Source organism: Rhinichthys klamathensis, unplaced genomic scaffold (assembly GCF_029890125.1).
Source record: "Rhinichthys klamathensis goyatoka isolate OS25496 unplaced genomic scaffold, OSU_Roscu_1.1 h1tg000931l_1, whole genome shotgun sequence".
NCBI classification, from domain to species: Eukaryota; Metazoa; Chordata; class Actinopteri; order Cypriniformes; family Leuciscidae; genus Rhinichthys; species Rhinichthys klamathensis.
In genome coordinates, this window is record NW_026607261.1 from 115,884 (window position 1) to 131,683 (window position 15,800).

The following is a 15,800-nucleotide window of genomic DNA, read 5'->3' on the forward strand; positions in this document are numbered from 1 at the left end:
CAGTAGCTGTTGAACTGCATTTGAAAGAGCAGCATCTGCCAGCAAGATGTCAAAAAGATGTGCAATTGTGCAAACAACTCGTAATTTTTCCTATTTCCCTCAACAACTCATGCTATATGAATCATTACTCCTCAAAGCCTTTAGTTCCTTGGGAGCTCTCTATTGGTTAAATAAAGATGTTCTCGTTTTTCTCAGTTGATTATAGCTTTTTGGGAATGTTCTCCTCATTGTGTTTGGGGCAGGTGCAGAAAATAGGGTGCGACAGCGTCACTTCACATCAGATCTGATCTTGTTTGTCTCGGTCCATCTGGAAGACGCATGTCCCTTAGGAAATAGACAAATTTATAGGACACTTCTACAATTAGGTGTACAAATTACTGCCAAAGTCACCTAAGTCTGTGGGGGACATGTGAGGTGTCATTATCAGTCTTATCTAATGGAAAACATCTGCTCGTGTAGAAGCACCCGCACTAGAGAACAAGCGACACTGTCAGGAGGAGAGAAAAGACGGAGAATCTGCTCTGCATCAGTTGTCTCGGATGGGACGTCTCTGTTTCTCCTCCTCCCTCTTTAGAGTGTGCCAGAGCAGTGCCACTGTTGATTGAATCAGCCTCTTTGTGAGATGGTGCTCAGTAATCATGGCACGCAAATCAACTCTCGGCACCAAACAGACTCAAAGTGTGAGACATGCCAGTGAAAACGAGCTTCCTGTTTTCCTTTAAACACTAGATGTCACAGACATGTGTCAATCAAACTCGCAGCTGTCTTTTTTCACTTATGATGTGACCATTAACTATCATAGTGACTCAGTTGCGTGCATGGGTTTGTATGTGTCTTTAATACAATGCGTTTGACTTATTCAGTTGTCATTTTAAAAACATCACTGAAGCTAAGGTTCTCCCATTGGAAACAATATTAATCATACTATTTTATGAACAAAATGCTTAGGACTTTAGCAGGCGAGGACAGATTGGAGTGTTCTATTTGTGCAGTCGTGATGTTCTCATTCATCTCTTTGTTTTTCTCTTCTAGTTTTGTGCCTGAGAGATATTCTTCACCCCACAACAATCGGTAAGTGTCTTTTAAAATGAGAATGTTCTCTGTGCAAACAGCAATCATGACAGATGGATGTCTCCCTGGTTTTGAGCATCATATTCAAGCCTTTTCTTTTAGCATTTTCCTGCGCTGAGTTTGAATGAATTGTTTTCAAACACGATAAAATGTTATGGTAGGCGAAGTTTGTGAAAGTCTGTGGAAATAACAGGAAGTGGAACTGATTTAGAGGAAATTCAACAGATAATGGCATGGGGAATGAAGTGTTCTTCTACTCTGGCCCATGGATTTATTAAACATAACTGCAGAAAGTTGCGCATCATTTATATATTTGGTCAAAAGTTTGGGATGATTAAGAATTTTTCATGTTTTTGAAAGAAGTCTTATGCTCATTATTTGATCAAAAATACAGTAAAAACAGTAATATTGTGAAATATTATTAAAATTTAAAACATAATAATTTTGTGGAAACTGATAAATTCTTTCAGGATTCTTTGACGAATAAGACTTTTGAACAATTTAATGCATCCTTGCTGATTAAAAGTGTTAATTTCTTTCAGTTTCTTTTATTTCTTAGCTCCAAACATTTAAACAGCAGTGTATATAAATTGAATGCAAATTTCTATGGTGACATTTCAAACAGATCTCTTTGTCTACCTGTAAGCTCTATTTTATAAACTTCACACAAGATTTGTCAAGCCATCATTCGAGCCGACAAATTTCCCTTTAGTAAAAAAAAAAAGACACTTACATTTGATTTCTACTTCCATAATATTAAATTGCAATTCTGCTTTCTGTTTGCTACCTCGATTCAAATTGAGTTGATTGATTGTAACTTAAAAAGCATTCAAAATTCAGTTCTGAGTAGCGTACAACCGTGGCTAACACTCATCTGTTGTCTGTATTTATCTTCATTGTGTATTTATGACAAAAGTGTCCAACCGCTTACCAATGACATGCGCCTGGCCTTGTGCCGTATAATAAAGTGTGAGGATGCAATAAGAGCTGTGTGGGGGAGGGGCCAGCACATGCTGCTGTGCTCAGAGGACCTGTGTTGGCGATGGGGTTGGTGTAGGGTTGCAGTATCGTGGGAAATGTCTTTGAAGATGTGATGGGGTGGAGGAAGGATCACAGAGCGGTATGGCTGCACAAACACCTCACTTCTCATCATGTATTCATCATCTTTACTTGCAAGAATATTTCATGAGGATTATGTGGAGGAAAAATACAATCTTTTAGCACTGTGGCTTTTCTTTTTTTTTTGAAGGGCAGGACTGGGCAGAGATGTACTGGCAACCTGTACTGGTTTACTCGAGGCAGCGTAGGGTGGGGTCAGACTGAGGAGGCTCTTTGTGAAGGCAGAAAAGGATTGAGTCTTCTGTTGTGTCTCTTCTTCTGTCTGTCAACATCGGGTAATCGTAGAGGCTCGATGGATGATTTCTGAGCAAAGACAAATCACAGTCTTGATGGATGGGAGGGGAGGGGCACAGAGACGTGCATTTAGAAAGAAATGAGACATGAATTTTAATTTTAGGGTAACAATTTATCTAAATCTGATAGATTGTAGTTGTAGCCAAGGGAATTTTTAGACAATGATAATTTAAGTTATAACTACCGGTATCTTGTTTTTGATTATTATTGATGTTTAGTGTTTATTTTTGAGAGTCATTTTTAGATATTTAGTATTTTTTTGTATATAGACTATGATGATTTAAGTTTTTAATTATTGTTGTTGATGTATTTAGTATAAATAAATATGCTACAATTTGTTGTTGTCACTCTAGTGATCCTGATTGTATTTGTGCCATATAAATATAATATTTTATAAATATTTAAATAATATATTTACAGGGAAACCTGAAAATAAATCGCTGTGTTGATTATGGTTCCAACATGCCATCCAATCGAAGTCAAACCTGAAGTATACCTTAAAAATGCTGGGATAACCCATAATCGATGATTCAGTGAGGGAACTCAGTTGTGAACTCAGTAACGATTCAGTAGCAGCTTTACACTTTTCCTCTGAGTCCAACCGTTTACTCATGAGTGAGTTTGAAGATACTTTGTGAATCTTTTGACTGAATCATTAAAATGATCTAGTTCATATGAGTTTTCGAAATGGAGAATACGATCACGGGAACACTGGTGTGCACTCTGATGATTTGATGATATTTGATGAATCGGTATATATACGTTTTTTCCGATTTTTAGATTTGAATTTTTGTCGCACTCTTTTTTTCAGTTGGAGCAGAAAGTGTTTCTCACAGACTGCATGTCATTATGACACTGTATGTAACTTGAAATGTTATTTGTTCTCGTTGACTAAATTAGTGTTACTGTTTTGCAGAACACTGATTCTGCTGCTTTCCGCTGTATTTCTCTGGCCTTGTACTTTATTCAGAGCACAGCAGCGTCAGTAGGTGGGAAATGATGAAATGTGTTACTGCCCTTGGTCTTACAAATCAAGCAATAATGGAAGAATTTGCACACAGATGGAGACAAAAATGCAAAACGTGCTGGCGTGTCCTGCTGTGCTGCCTCGTGCCCTTTCTGGCATATTTTTTAAATGTATGGAAATGGAGGCATGCTGGCTGCCCTCCTCCGAAGACTTTCATTGAAATATTACAATACTGTAACAGTGGTTCAGTAGTAGATTAGTGTTTTACATTTGAAATTGGGGAGGGAACTTGTCTAATGGAATGGCTTTGTGTATTGATGTTCTGTTTCCATTAGGGGTTGGTGATCTGACGATTTTATATCGTGAACGACCCTGAAGACGTCCATGATCTACTTTTCAAGCGAATCGTAGAGATCGTGATCTTTTATGACCTCGTAATCATTTTAAAATACAGCAATGACTGCCTACTAGATGGCTGTGCTGACTGGCCAAATATATATCATGTGTCTTTCATGCGTGGTGATGCATTTGAAAAACAATTCGACGGCAGTAGGGCTGTGCGATGAATCAAATTATAGTTTTGGTTTCGATTTTGGCTTCCGATTATGAAAACGTGATAATCAAGCTAAAATGATCTTTGTGCCGCATGCCATTCCTTTCCTTTAAAGCGGTGTGCTTTCGCCCCTTCTTAAAAGCCTAAACTTAACGTCCAAACCAGTCAAAACATGTAATGCGAGTCATGACTGTCATGAAATGCAGTCTACTGCGGGACATGCTTTTAAATAAAAAATTAAGAGTTATTAAAAGGGCATTAAACTGTGAAAGAAATCGATCCTCATGCACTTTCTGTGTGCCCGCGGCAAGACGGAGCGGAATATGGATGAGCAAAGTGTACTTTTTGTGCGTGCACCTCAGCAGTCAAATATACACAAAAATATGTCAAAATGGCCGTCTTGGCGAGTGTTTACATAAAGAAAAGACAGTCCGTTATGTCTTAAGTGAATAAACAGTTGGGAAAGAAATCGTATGCATCATTATATTAGATCCATGCATTCCGTCTTTAAGCCTAATACCTGCTGCTATCTGTGTCATTAATGTTAAACAAAAGACAAAGACAAAATCCCTCACTGCTTTTAACTGAATAACTTTAGTAGTTTTAATAAGAATCAATGTATATTTAATTTATACAGTGAAGACTATGCAATTTGTTTTAAGTTTAATGATTATTTTGACAACTGATTATTTAATGCAATACTGTGTTTTAAATTGTGCAAATAGATAAGTCCATAGGCTTGTTCCAGTCTGGATATTCTCAATAGTACATCTCAAAATTGGGAAGATCGCAATTCAGATGGTGATTGTCTAGGTTGTTGTTCTCAGGTGTGTATTGTTTAGTTATGTGCTGCGTTCAAGTTCTCCTGGGAAGTTATGAGTTTGGAAAACGTAGTAATTTTTATATTTGCTCTTTTTTTTTCATTTCCATGCAGGAAGCTTTTCAAGCCCTAATGCAAAATAATGAAGTGCTCTGTGTATTTTTTTTTTTTTTAATTATCGAGCTGCCACAGAGAATCAAGAAAATGAGAAAGGAAGAAATGTTGTTTGGTATTTTCTGGCATTATTGCTATTCTTCACTTTCTTGGTTATAACTGTGAGAATTTCCGCAAAATTTTCTTAGAAACTGGCAAAATAGGATTAGAAATCTTAGAATGACTTAGCAATAATGTGTTAGTGTGTTTTGGAATAATTTACATATAATTGCATTTAAAATTGTCTAAACACACAGATCTTGTAAAGTCTAGATTTTTCAGATTTTCTAATACAAGTCTGATAAGATGGTAGACGGTAACAGTTGCTAAGGTAGGATTGGTCAGTTTGGGTTTAAAGAAAGTATTGATTTTCCCACTCCACTGGTAATGGTGACTTTAGGTGATGTGAGCTCAACTCGTAAATACAATCCTTCTGACATGACTGAAAGCACCAAATGGTCCTGTTGATTTATTCTCTTCAGTCATTGCTTATTGTCTTGTTATCTTTATCCTTCATGTCTCCCTTTTTCTTTGTCAGTTCTTTTCCTATTCAGGCTGCATTATGTTCCGTGAAACTTGTATTATCCTTTGTAAATAATAAAACTGCTTAAAACTCTTGCTGGTGAGAGTAAAAATTACACCTAAATGTGCTGCTGTTGCTATTGGATTACATTATATTAACCTAATAAATGAAATGAAAACATCTTCCTATCCTTATGAAACATCTGTTCAACACTGCCTATTATAGCCGGTGCAAACTGGTTGTGACTGAAACATCCTCAAGGGGGATTTTGGTTGGACAGACACATTTTTCCTCTCTATTTTCAGTTTCTTTGCAGTGTGTTCTGTGATTGGGTTTGGCCAAGCTCATGATTGATCAAGTGCAAAAGAGGATTAGTGGATGCAGAGAGAAGGGATTCAGTTCAGACTGCGCTTGCTTCGCTTATGGCAGTTAGCCGTCCTGCCGAATGCTTTGAAAGAGCAAGATAGTGTTGTGATTCACCCTCCGATCTAAACCAAGGCACGTAATCTTCTTTAGATAGTTTCAATCTGTCAACATCAAACTGACAGGGCACCCAGGAGGACAGCAGCCATGTTGGACCCCATCACACACCAGTCTGCTATTAAAAACTGTGGGGTTGACTGATTTATTTTTTATCTTAGACCAGTGATGGTATGAGTTCTCATAAAAAGTCTTTAAAAGCCTCAAGAAAGGATGTAAAAAAAAAAAAAAAAAGAAGGAGATCTGGCTATTTAATGAACAGGAGCCATGAAAAGCCTCAGTGTAAACTGATGATATGCTCCCGCAGTGATGATAGGCTCTTAATCCGTGCATTTGGTGCAGAGCAGTCAGACTGAATGTGGAAGTTTCTGTTGCTTTGCCATCACACATGCTTTCAACTGCATACAGAATCAATTCAGAGGCTGTAGGATGGCTTATTACTGATGCCTTAAAGAGACACATAGTCTCAGCTGCCTGCTTGATATGTCATTTTGTTATACTTAAAGATAATGCACCTTAAAACAGCATTCTTAAATGCTGAATGTTTCGGTGTTGCTATACGCTTGAACTAACCAGATGATCTCTGTGTATCAGATTTAGATGCTATTCGTGTTGTGATCAAGTGCAATTTGTGTGCGGGTGAGTGTTTACAAGTGTATGTGCTCTCTGGCAGACTATCATATTCCTTTTGTTATCATTTTGTTGGTCATTTAGGCAATTTAGTTTCATTTTGAACACAAATGTTGTTCCAAATGAATCCAGTCCCTTGGTATTATATGAGCAAACAGAACAATAATTAGATATTTTGTCTTCAAAAAAAGGTTATTTTTTTTTTTTTTTTTTTTTTTTTACCCTTTGTAAGCTTTTCAAAGTTGTTGATGCCAGGGCACCTCAAATATGATGATCCCCTTGCGAGGGACCCCTTTCCTAAAGTTTAATGGTATAGACTAATGGCACAATGGTATTAATGTAAAGACACGTTGTTTCCAAAATTAAATTATTGGCTTTTATATTTTTACTGTTCTATGAAAAAATAATTTAAAATATGATATGCGCAGTATTTACTTCACGTCAAGCTGATGGCAATGGCATATCTTTTTTCATCCACTATTAATAAGTTAGATAATTAACATTAATGACATTAGCACTAATAATAATGATAGATTATTATTAAGAATTGTGAAACTTACATTTACAGTTAAATCTTAAGTCAACAAGTACATTTTGAGTACCTAAAAGTACATTGTATGTCTTTTTTTTTCTATTCAAACAGTCATTCAAATCTTCTGTTGACCCCTCAAGCACCCCAGTTTAAAAGCGCTGTCCTATAGGACCTTTCATATTCTTATCTAAATGTACACTGTTGTCTTGAATTAAGTTTGTTTTCAGATAAAGTTAGTTGAAGATCAGAGGTGTAGATTAAAGGTCTTCAACTCTTCTCCTGGAGACCCAGGCTCAGGCTGTGTTCGAAATTACCCTCTATACCCTCATTCACTATTCCCTACACTAATATAGTCCACTCTAAGGAGTGAATGAAAAAAACAGCAAAACCGTACAAATTATACTTTGTTCTCAAATTGTTAATGTTAACAACGTCAGCATTGCGTGACTACATGTAATGTCCTTCCGATATTTATCCTTGTTTTCGCATGGGCCGGTTGCAGTCTCTTTTTTTCTGTAGCCACTCCGAAGTCCGAACGAAGTCTTTTGCATTTTACAGCGGGTGAATCTGTTGTGACTGGTGATTGTCGTTTGAACCTTTCTGGATCCGCCATCAAATTGATAAGTTTAATTATATCAAGTGCTGTGAGAAAAGGCTATAAATCTCCACCTCCAACATCCTCACACGCAATATAGCTTATACTAGCCGAGACTCCTTCTTTATGTGTACAGATGTGACGTAACGACGCAAAGACATGCTCGAATCTCCCGCGGAAATCCACCAGTACCACTGAAATTAAAAACATTATTACATAATTACTAAAGCAAGCAGAGAGTTTCGAACATTGGCTGGTTATGTATTTTCTCAAATATGTATTTTGGATCATTTTTAACCCAAAAAAAGCTACGGACTGCAGCTTTAAGTAGATAAGAGAACATAGCTTCTTCTGTGGGACCCCTTTTTACAACAGTTTATGTCTCTGTAGATCACACTGTATTAGGGATGCACGATATATCGGCCACCATATCGGTATCAGCCGATAAAAGTTCATTTTTAATGTTATCGTTATCGGCCCAATAAGAAAATTTGGCCGATATATTAAAGCTGAAAAATAATGGATTATTTCCTTCAGCTGAGACACTTCAGATGACCACTGTTCACAATGATGGTTTTAAATGGCTTGAAATGTGATTGGAATCACTTCAAAAAAGGAAAATACAGTTTCAATACAGCACAAGTCTGTCATATAGCATACATAAAATTATAATGAGAACATTATAATTGTGTGCTTGAGACATGGCTTTTAATGGTGAGACTTTTGTTTTTGTAATCAGGCTCTCATGAATTATATAAAAATTTGGATTTAGATTTATCGGCCAATATATCGGGCATCGGCTTTCAAATATAAAGAATTATCGGTCATCGGTATCGGCCAAAATTTACATATCGGTGCATCCCTAGACTGTATGCCAGAAACCACCTTGTAGGATGTCTATTTTGTTTTTTTGTTTTTTGCTCTCAGGCATAGTCACCCTGTTTATTTGTCTCTGACCTGCTTTTCCCCAAAGACTGATATGACTCAGCTTGTCTGATCTGCTTTCCAACCCTGAGGCATACTGTGTCTTTAAATAATAAATATCAAACAGAGCAGGCGCAATCTGAAAAAATATGCTCTTTTCATCTTGAAACAGCCGGAGTTCAGACTGCATTTAGTGTGGAGAGGCCACGGGAAGCACAATGCTGGCAGTCTGACCCAGCTGATGCTGATTCCTCACACTTTTACATGAAAATGTGTAGCTACTACTTTTTAACAAGCTATACTTAACTATGGTAATATGAACCTTAAAATTACTTTTAGTGCTGTAACTTGATGTAGGCAGGTCGATTCTGTCATATTGAGTAAAATGATATGCTTTGAATAAAGCCATTTTTTGGTTACCTGACAAAAACAATCTTTTTACAGATCAAGTTCGAAGCTCTGAAATGTATGTATGGGTCAAAATGAAGATTATAAGCATTTTAGTTGCAAAACAACTTTTTTCAAGGAAAAAACAATTATTAGTCTTTTATTCAATTCTGAGGCATTACAAACACGTATAATTATTATTATTTTTTACCCATATATGTGGTTTAAGGTTAAAAGTTCTAATATTACAAGTGCCATTTACTTTGATGTCTTTCAAACTACTGAATTCTGTTATCCATACAGATAATGTGGGCAGAAAGTATCACGCAATGCAGAGTTTGCTGGGGAAAAAAAGTCTTAAAATAGCTCTGAATCATGCATTATTCGTACTGCACGCAGACTGTGTATTGCATGTTTATGTGTGCTCTTACACTCTCAGTTCTTCAACAGACCCTCAGTTTCTGAACTCATTTCCTAGCTATAGTGTTTATTTTTGAAGTGACTTATGCTGCTGCTGTGTCCCAGCGGTGAGAATTATGAGGAGGAACACTCTGTTCTGCTGTGCTCTGGGACTTGCTGTTCCGCTGGGCGTTAGACACGGAGAGTGGTAGTGTTTTGATGCACAAGGTGATTTTGCCCCTCTTGTCTGCATCCTTTCTCTCTTTTTCTGGCCTGCAGGATCCCCTGGGTCTGGTCAGACCTCCAAAACCTCTGTGAACAGATCAGGGGTTTAATCTCACACTCGTACAGATGCACAGCAAGTTACCTGATGGTAACAAATAATAAGTGCTGAAGAAACATCTGCATTGTATTGCTGGATAAATAATATGATATACAGTAATGTACTACACTAAAAATTTAGTTTTTATATAAATTGCTAGTAAATGTCAAAAGCTATTACAAAGAAACAGCAAGTAATGCATTGAATTAAACATGAAATTTTGTAGTAGAAAAACTGAAATAGAATTTTCATTTTTTTACAGTGTAGCAAGCTCAACACAACACAGAATGACTTTGTTTATCTGTACTCAATCCTCATTGCTCTCCTAGAAATGACTAAGAGGAACAACTTAACTTAGACATGCAAAAATCTGCATACATAGACACCGTTCTCTATGCTCCCAACGCACCCCAGTTGATGAGCATAGTGTGTGTGTCATTTGCAGCCTCATGAATAATTAATGAGCTGGGGCTGTCAGTGGGTGGAGCTTTTCCACATGTCTCTGCCTCAGTGCTGCATTATCTCTGAGCATAACCTTCTCAGTATTGACCATTTTGTCCTCAGCCTTCATTAATCAACCACCTCATCACCCTGAGCGTTTGACCGATTCTCCAACCCTGTTGACTTTTAATCAACTTCTTTTCGGCAAATAAAAAGTTAATTTGTTTTAATTGAGAACTCCAAATCTATCATGTATGTGTTTTATCTGAAGGCAGTTCTACGATAGGTGATTTGGTTTGTGTGCTCCCCTTTTCCTCCCATCTAATGACCACTCCATCACGTTACTCTATAATGAAGAATTATTGGTCATTATTGGCCCACAAATATCCACAACTGTGTTTTGGTGGTGGCTGGCCAGTAAGAATAGAATAGACTGCGTAAGGACTACTTTTGCAATTTGTCCAATTTGTTATGGACATCACTGCTCGATATGTACAAATGTGATCTGCAACATTCATCAAAGAATCTCCCATTTACTGCTGTGCTGATATATTTGAGATGCTGCCCTAATGAGGGTGTTCAGTAATGCCCTGCTTTAGAAATCTGTATTCAGCAGCAGCAGGCACAGGTGCTATAATCACTCACACATCGGATGTCTTGCAAAGGTCATTGCCATCATTTATATGGGGGCATGGAGAGGACACCATGAATGTTATTGGGTGGGATTGATTGATACTCCAAGGCAAAGCAGCCCAACTTAACCTGTAATGGCGAGTGAAACTGGATGGTTTCCCTCAGCAAATTCTGCTTCTCATTATTACAGTGCTTCTGCTTATTCTCTCACACATCTAGTTTAATGCATTCTTATTGTGTTCTGCATCCCAATGCTGTACTAATACTAAAACTAATGTTAGGGGCTCATAAAAGGGAGATTCATAAAGGCTAAATATAGATTCAAATGGGTTTCATGTCTTAACGCTGCCCCTAATGGTGATATATGCTTAATTTTGTGCTTTTGCTTGCATAAACGCAGCAAATAAAGAATATTAGGGAAGAGCAAATAAGATGGATCAGAGTGCCTGTGGCTGTTTGTAAGTTAAACTCGGTGGTCTTGATTTGCTGCTTCACATACTACCTCTATTTTTGCATCTATGCATCTCTTCCCCCTCTCTGGCTCTTTCCTCTTCTCCCTCTCCTTGTTTTCAACCCCATCTCTTTCTCTCTGGAGGCACTGAAGGGTCTGCTCCCAGCTGCCACAGCCCAGATGGCTGACAGGAGGCAAACAGTCTACTGCAATGGCGGCTTTGTCCTGTGTGTTGGTTTGAAAGTGTGTGGGTGAGGAAGAGAAAGAAAAGAGTGGAGAAGCAAACTGATGGCTGCTTTTAAAATTTGTTTTAACTAGGAATGGACCGATATGCGTTTTTAATTTTTTTAAATTTTTTATTAAATAAATTAACCACTAATTGTATTTTTTAAAAGTAATTTTATAATAATAATGATATATATATGTGTGTGTGTTTGTGTGTGTGTACAGTATATTTATTTATGCTACACACATATTACATATAAGTAAATAAATATGTGTGTGTGTGTGTGTGTGTGTGTGTAAACTGGTCTAATTGGTCTTGTATTAGCGAATAATCAATGCATTTTTATTTTATAAAAGTATATTTATAATAATGTATTTATAATAGTTATTGTATATAATATACATTCTAAAGAATTGTATTTATTTGTATGCAAAATTATAACTTCCTTTAAATCTAGAACAAAACACATGTGCACGTGCAATGTGTAATTCAAAATATGGGTAAAACACCAGTATGGAAAATTCCTTCATAACTGTATTTTTCTTAGAATGTGTACATTCTACAAATGTTACATTTTATATTAAATTATATTATAAATAATGTATAGTAAAATTAATATTTAAAATGAACAAGAAGTTCATACATCAAGTAACTTGTATTTTAGACAAATTTGGTCCAATGAAAAACAAACAAACAAAAAATCCATCTCCTGCTCCCTGTTCACTGGTGAGAGAACTGAGTGAAAACACAGATGCTCCGACTTTCAAATAACATGCTCCTCGCTCCATGCAAAAACTCTTATACTTTCATACTTTGTAATGCTGTGAACACAGGCAAGCAGAGTGATACAAACAGTGAAACGTCCCAGTTCACTCACTCACTCAATCTCTGACTCACTGACTGACTGACTGACTCACTCACAGTCAACTCAAGCAGCACCACCATTCCCTGCCAAGATGTCTTTCCACTCTTTTCTCTCTTTTTTTCATTGGCTCTTTGCTTCTCTATTCGTTGTCATATTTGAGGACATCTGCGGCACCCCCCTGCGCTGTGCTCACAGGCATGGCACTGAAGGTGGTGTGGACAGCGCTGGACTGGCCAGCATTGTTGCCCGCTGGTCAGTTTTGCTGATGAGTGACTGAGCCAGACACTCAGCTGGTGTTAAAAGAGAGAAACACACAACTCAATATCCAATGTTTCCTATACCATCTGTGAGTTGTGCTGCTTGTCTGTGGGTTAGGAGAAGATTATGAGTATGTTTGTGTGTGTCCGCCAGTATACGTGACCTGAACCACCACTGTCAAAACTTTTTTGCCTGGACAGAGGATGTTGTGGGAGGTTTCTAGGCTGTTGCTAATGCGTTTTGAGTGTCTTTAGTACAATTATGTGAATTTTTTAGGGTGTTCTGGGTGGTTGGTGGAATATGATCCGCTCCTCACACCAAACACTTAAAGCAAAGTGTGTATTGTGTGGGCAGGTGTTCACTTGCTTGCTAGAAATAGGGAGCCATTATAGTGGAGAAAGCAAGACTTCTCTTGTCACATGTATATACCTGTATACTGGAAACTATAGCCCAACTGAACATGTTTACAGGAGTCACTACAGTATGTAGAATAATAGTATATGGAAGGTTTGATATGATTCTACTGTATATTGTAGCCTATATATAAAACATCTGTAAATGCATATTTCAGTTCTGCATCATTTCCTGTGTTGTTAATATGACACGGTGTTAAATGTTTGTCATGTAAACACTAAACAGCTGTTATGTGCTCTGGACACCGGCTCCTACTTTCCTTAAAAGGAAAGTGACCCAAAAAATGAAAAATTCTGTCATTTACTCACCCTCATATTGTCCCGAACCTGCATGAAAAGTGAGTGTAGTTTAGCTGAACCCAATCACAGTCACACAGCTTTTTCATTATCATGTTGCCCTTGGGGGGCTTAATTATAACTATAACACGCTAACCCATTTCCTCCTGAATCTTCCTTAAACACATCCTCCCTGTTCATGCATGTATTATCATGTTTTCTTTTTTTACAGTATCTTTGTAATTATAAACAGTTTAGCTAGTTTAAAGAAATAGTCCAAATGTTCTCCTTATGTTTTTAAAATTATTTAGAATAACAGAAGATTATTATTAAGCTATTTTGAATAGGTTTTTAGGTTTTTAAAGGAATAGTCAAACCCATATGTAAGAAACCGGAGCATACAGGTTGGGAACAACATGAGGGTGAATAAATGACTCAGTTTTCATTGTTTGGCAATCTATTTGTTTTAAAACTCTAGAATATCTAGCACATGATTTAAGAATGCTGTGTTCTTGCATTATCTTTCTCAGCCACACACTGTTGCAATGCATTTGGACCATGTTTTGACCCACCACCATGATGCCCACCATTTAGCCATTATTTAGGGCTATGAATGCTGGCGGTGGTCTCAAACAAAAGAGTGTTGCCGTGGTGATTTGAAGAGGAGGCTGGTCTGGTGGTCTGGCCTTGGTTGGAGGAGGTTTGAGGTAGCATAAGTCCAGGAAATAAGTGTTCCCCTCCCTGCAGCGAGTGAGAGACAGACGAGCACACACCTAGAATCTCAATGAGAAAACTGTGTTTTCTTCTTGCAAGGAGAGTCAGAATACTGAAGCACAAAGCAAAACCCCAGAGTACCACTCTGCAGGGAGGAGTTTCTAATATTTTCTCTAATATCTGTCTTCAAATTCCATCATAGATTCAAGTCTTATTTTTGAAAGATGAAGTATAAGGTCCAACAATATTCTACAGTTGAAAAGGAAGTAAACACGATTGATCATAAATAAGGATGAACCGAATGCTCGGCAACCGAAATTATTTGGCCGAAAATAGCAAAAAAAGCACTTTCGGTGTTCGGCCGAATAAGTAAAAAGACAGAATAAATTTGATCGAACAATGACGTTTTTGATGACGCGATCAAATAGTAACCAGCGTAGAGTGAGAGGCACGCTTTATAAATGCAGCCAACCCTTGGAGCAGATAACAAAAGAGAAGCTCATCTGATGCGTCTGTGGCAGACGTGTACCCTTACTTGCAGCACTAAAGCGTCTTTTAACCCTCTGTAGTTGACAAACGCGCCGCCACGTTTTGCTGGAATTTTTTCCACATAGCAGCAAAATAGACTTAAATACTCCGTCATTTATGGTCACTTAAGTGCAGACTTAAGAAATATGAAAAAATAAACTGTTAAATGTCTACTTGTGTCCACTTACAATCGAAACAAAACTGTGCTTTTGTAAAATAAAGAAAATAAACAGGGTGTGCTTTCTGCCTCTGTCTCCGTTAACTTTTTTTCTGGAGCACGTCTCTAAACTTAAACAAAACTCAGCCAATATTAGTCACACAGGCAAAGGCATATATCTTTATAATCATTTAATTGTCTACTTTTAAATGATCTAATTCAAAACGAAAACAAATATTCTCTGTTTATGTAATCTGTATGAAAAGAGAGAGATGATTGTCAGTCGTTCTCATGGCAACTCCTTTATTCCTTTATTGACAACTCCGCGCTATATTGAAACCCAAATGATCCAGGCAATCCATGCAAACTTGTCAACGCCCACGATAAAGTGCATGTAAACCGCAAAAGTAGGCTTTTGTCTAGGACAGTTATTCATTTGTTGTGGGTTCATCCACATTTTTTTGGCCAAATAAAATGGCCAAATAAAAAAATATTTTTTTTTTACTAATTTATTTATTTTAAGTTATATTGTGCTTTGTTTAAATAATATCGACTGGAATGTTTAAAAAAAATTCAGTGTTAAATAAATTGTGTTTTTGCAATTTGATTTTTTTCTCTGAAAAGCAAGACAAAATAGTAAAAAAGCATATTTTTACTATTTAAAATGCAATGGTGAAAAAATTGACAAAATAATTGGAAAAAATGTGAAACACCGGGTTCGGTATTCGGCCTTCGGCCAAGCGTTTCATTATTATTCCGGCCAAGAATTTTCATTTCGGTGCATCCCTGATCATAACAACCATTTGTCGTGTGAATATGAAGTGCGTTAGTGCATATGACTAAACCCTCATATTTAATAAGGTGCCAACAGATTAAACGAACATGCTGGTGAAATAAGTTTTAATAATGGCTTATAAACAGGCCTGGTGAAGATACATTGTGAAGCTGTCCTCTCAGACAGGGTGTGATTGTAATCTCCACATTCATTCACTATGTTCCCCAGTTCTCTTTCACTTAGCTTAGAGTTAGAGGTGAATCTGAAGTCTTAGCCTACCAAACCTGTGGTTGA

General features: G+C 37.2%; 1 protein-coding gene across 4 annotated transcripts in view; it reads left to right on the forward strand.

Moving 5' to 3' along the window:
* The window catches only part of apba2b (amyloid beta (A4) precursor protein-binding, family A, member 2b), a 103,416-nt gene that overhangs the window by 33,108 nt on the left and 54,508 nt on the right, over nucleotides 1–15,800 (forward strand). For 2 of the 4 annotated variants that reach the window (XM_056244144.1, XM_056244145.1), the window contains exon 2: nucleotides 1,033–1,071. The gene's annotated coding sequence lies outside the window, so the exon portion shown is untranslated. Of the gene's footprint in view, nucleotides 1–1,032; nucleotides 1,072–2,111; nucleotides 2,192–15,800 lie in introns of those variants that run through there. The other 2 variants (XM_056244147.1, XM_056244146.1) reach the window with 2 other exon arrangements.